Source organism: Phoxinus phoxinus (genome assembly GCF_949152265.1).
Source record: "Phoxinus phoxinus genome assembly, chromosome: 4".
NCBI classification, from domain to species: domain Eukaryota; kingdom Metazoa; phylum Chordata; class Actinopteri; order Cypriniformes; family Leuciscidae; genus Phoxinus; species Phoxinus phoxinus.
In genome coordinates, this window is record NC_136879.1 from 8,449,904 (window position 1) to 8,454,492 (window position 4,589).

Consider the following 4,589-nt stretch of genomic DNA (forward strand, 5'->3'; position numbering starts at 1 on the left):
CTCACAATTCCTGATTTCTAACACGGCGTGGTCTTGTGGCTGTCAGAGCAGAAACAAATGCTGCTCTCCGTGTGTTTCCTTTCAGTCGGTCACTCCTACGTATGTTGGAGGAGGCAGACAGAAATGGGATCTTTGCAGAGAAACCAATCTACTTTGAGAGAAACTAAATGTGCCAATGCATAATGGCATGCGATAATTGCGCACACTGCTTCTATCCCGCAGCGCGGGTATATAATGAGCAGAAGGTGCAACGCATCTTTGCATTTTGTTTCGGAGCCGAGCACTCTGATATTCTGCTCAACTCATCTCTTCACTGAGTTACTGTTTGGGGGCTCTTTGGGGTAAGAAGCTTCTCGAGGTGTTAGTGTTGACGGCAAGCTGCAGCAGAGATCGCCTCAAAAAACAGCTGTTTTCACAGCTCTGAGCGGTCATAAGTTTGGTTTGCCGTGGAGCGGTCGGTTGCGATGCTATTTTGTCCTAAGACCACTAACACTTGACGGGGTAATCCACGTCTCCCCTCCAGGCCTGCAAGTTCTCGTCTGCTCTCGCAGGCAAGGCTTACAGAGCCTGTGGAGAAACTGCCTCTGCCCTGCATGCCATGGCGCTTTGGGTGCCATGAGAGCCGCTCTCGCTCCCCTCTCTCCAAGAGGACCAGAATGGCAGCTTGTGATGCAATGCCTTGCAGCTCTTATTACCCTCTTGGCAAGAGGGTGAGAATGACAGTGCACAACGCTAGGCCTCGTCACTCTTGTTCCCCTCTTTACAAGTAGGCGAGGTTGTCAGTGTGTGCCATTATGAAACCTCGCCACTCTCATCCCCTTCTTCAGTCACCAGCTGACAGCAGCGTGCGGCTCGCTCGAGAACGCAGCCCAGGCTTCTCACACATCCTCTGTCCAACCGTGGAGCCAGGTGAGTGTTGAACCGCACACACCCAGACCCCACTTCAGGCTGCCTCACGGTCTCCTGAGACCTCGCTGCCCCACCATGGGTACTTCTGTGGTTCCATTGGTCCCGCTGGTGTGGTCTCTGGGAGCCTGGCTAACACTCCCCAAACCGTCCCGTTAGCTCATCCGCAATATCAGACTCTACTATGCGATTCAATTCACCCACCCCACCCCACCCCCCAAGTTTAGGGGCATCCGGTTCACCTCTGTGCTGGCCAGTGGTGCTCCTGTCTTGAGGGCAGAGATCTAAGTCCTACTGGCGAAGGACACGATCAAGCCGGTCCCTCCAGCTGATATGAAGTCGGGGTTCTACAGCCCGTACTTCATTGTACCCAAGAAAGGTGGTGGGTTACGGGCAATCTTGGACCTGCGAGTTTTGAATCGGGCCCTGCACAAGCTCCTGTTCAAAATACTCACGCAGAAACTCATTTTTGAATGCGTCCGTCCACGAGAGTGGTTTGCAGCTATCGACTTGAAGGACGCATACTTTCACTTCACTTTCATTCTATTCTTCCTCGACACAGGCCCTTCCTGCGCTTTTCTTTTGAGGGTCGAGCGTATCAGTACAAAGTCCTACCCTTCGGGCTGGCCCTGTCTCCTCGCGTCTTCTTTACGCAAGTCGCGGAGGCAGGCATTGTTCCACTCAGGTAAACGAGGGGTTGAAACTTTTTCAGAGGCTCCTGGGGCATATGGCATCCGCAGTAACGCCGCTCGGGTTGCTTATGAGGCTGCTTTAACACAGGCTTCGCGGCCGGGTCCCGAGATGGGCGTGGCAGAGCGGCACGGGTTTCCATTACCCCGCACTGCCACCAAACCTTCAGCTCGTGGTCGGAGCCTTCGTTTCTACGGGCAGGTGTTCCCCTAGAACAAGTGTCCAGGCATGCTGTGGTGTTCACGGATGCCTCTGCCACCGGCCGAGGGGCCATGTACAACGGGCATGCAGTCTCGGGTCTGTGGACGGGGCCCCAGCTGCATTGGCGTGTCAACTGCCTTGAGTTGCTAGCAGTACGTCGTGCACTGAGCCTCTTCGAGGTGCCGCTTCATGGCAAGCATGGACTGGTCCGCACGGACAGCACTGCGACCGCTGCGTACATCAACCGACAAGGTGGTCTACGCTCCCGTCGTATGTTGCAACTCGCCCGCCATCTCCTCCTATGGAGTCAGAAGCATCTGAGGTCGCTTTGAGCCATTCACATCCCAGACGTGTTCAATTGTGCAGCCGGTCCAGCTGGAGGCATTTCGGGGCAGCACAGGTAGATCTGTTTGCCTCTCCGGACAAGTCACATTATCAGCTGTTCTTCTCCCTGACCGACGGAACCCTCGGCACAGATGCACTGGCACACAGCTTACACAGGCGTTCGACGCATGCACAGTTTTGAGCAATCTCTCGCCACGAGTTACAATCTATGTAAATATCTTTGTATTCTTTCATGCTAGAGTTGTACAAATGTGGGAACTTTCTAACCTCTTCGCACAATCTCTCGTCTATGCAGGCCTCCATTGCCATTGTAGCTTCCATGCGTTCCGGTCTGTTCTTCCAGTCTGTTAACGCTGAAATTCACGGAAGATGATGAGTATATAACACAGGGTTTATTTAACATACAGCCAACATGCAAGACAGCGTGTAAACATGTAACGCAAACAATACCGGACACTGAAGTGAGCACAAAAAGGAACTTAAATACACAGTAATGATGAGACAATGACCAACAGCTGTGATGATTGGTGTTAGTGTCCATTGAGACTGATGAGTGGAGGGAAACTATAACAAGAAACACGTGATGAATGTGTAGTGAAGTGCTGCTGTTGGGTGGCATCCTGTTTGCATGTGTTGACTCCGCCCTAAGAGGCCCGTGGGTAATCAGCGTCTCATTTCACCTGGGTATATTAAGATGGCTGTTTTTGTTACCGCACATGGTGTCAAGGTGCTGCGTGTTGTCTAGCGCGTCATTTTCTGCTGTTGGTCTGGTGCGCTGGCTGGAGGTGAGTGTAACGGTCGTTTGGGATTATTGTTCGAACCTACCGGACTTTAAACGGTTAACGATGTAACTCTTAGGTGCTGTGCGGCTCGTGGATAAGCGCAAGTTGGGCCGAGCGTTTGTATTGATTGGTGAACGCGCGCCGTTTGCCGGATACAAACGCACGTCATACTACTACAATAATAGTTCCTGGTGTATTGCTGTTTTGGCTTTCTGGTAGGTCTCTTTCTGGCTCCTGTGGCCGTATTTATTTTAAGTAATGTATAATCATGGGGTTATCTGTGTATTTCAGCTCGCCCTGGTCATATTTGGTTCTCAATCTGTCGCTGCCGGACGAATGACACGATCTCCGCCTGTTAGTATGTGTGGTCACTGTATAGTAGCTTAAAGATGAGTCAGTACTGCGCATATTTTAGTTTACATTCGGGATTTTGCAGGTGAATGAATCTGCCAGTTATAAGAGTACGTGAAGACTGCTGCTCGGATTGGGACTTCCATTGCTGCTGTTTTGTTCCTAATATTTTTACTTTTTGTTTATTGTTTGGTTCAATGCTCTGCTGGCCGTGGCTCCCATGTGAGCACGCACAGCATTGTTGATGTAGCGTTTGTTAATATATTTTCGAGTGAGTTTTCTTTATTATTGTGATGTAAATTCATTTATTTAATTTGTTGGTTTTCGATTTCTTTTGTTATTCTTTTGGGTTTGCCCTTATATTCTTTTTTTGTGTTATGAATAAGATTTACTTTTGATTAATTATTTTTGTGAGTGATCCTCAGCCTGTCAGAGGAAAGAGGGGTTGTGAGTGTTAACCAACCTGCGAAGTGGGGACAGGTTGGTGACTAAATCAAATTTATTGAAAACCTTACTGAAACCAATAACTGTAGGTTTGAGTGGATCATATCTTTTTGTTTTGTGATATTTGGGTATTTTGTGTGTTGTGTCTTGTAAACTAGTATTCATGTAAATTCTTTTTTTTGTTTATTTTTCTTGTCTTGTAGGCATTGTGAATCCGGAGCAGGAGAGCTAGTTGCTCCATTTGGTGGTGGGCCCTGATGCACAGTGTGTGGTCTACAAACTACCGCGTTTGGTCTTGGTTGATGTGAGTGTGAGTGTGCAGTGTAGTGCACGTGTGGTGGTGCTTCTCGACCATTGCTGGCGACGTTTGGCACTAGCTCATCCTGCTTCTGGGAATCACAAGCCCTGATAAGCCTGTATTGTTAGTGTGTGTGTGTGTTTGTGTTTGTGTGTGTGTGGAGTGATGATTGATCCCAATGGCCGTACATTTTTAATATTTTACCTGTGATTAATAAAGAACATTTTTGTATTCTTATACCCACGTCTCTGTCTCTGTGCAAAAAGGGAAAATCGAACCTGTGTCCTCATTAGGAGACTTCCCTGGCTTAGCGACCAGGGTGGCGTAGTCGACTCTTTTCCTCAAATTCCTCTCTAAAAATAAACCTGCTCACTGCCACAAATGTAAACAAAACAAAGTACAGTACAGTACGTGTATGCTCTCCCTATGGAGGATCCCTTTACCACTCTTCAGATAAAGCGTTGTCGGGAAAATCTACCCCGAAGTGATAAAATTCTGTATAAAAATGTTAAGGTCAGACAAGTAGTTTGTTTAGGCTTGGTTTTTAGGGAATTACAAACCTGTGCACATAT

The 4,589-nt window shown here is 48.6% G+C and overlaps 1 long non-coding RNA gene across 1 annotated transcript; it reads left to right on the top strand.

Moving 5' to 3' along the window:
• Positions 1-2,815: 2,815 nt before the first annotated feature.
• LOC306997155 lies at positions 2,816-4,254 on the top strand. The gene is made up of 4 exons (XR_013797282.1): positions 2,816-2,927; positions 3,001-3,139; positions 3,216-3,282; positions 3,361-4,254. It is a non-coding gene; the product is annotated as an uncharacterized lncRNA (long non-coding RNA).
• Positions 4,255-4,589: the final 335 nt, after the last annotated feature.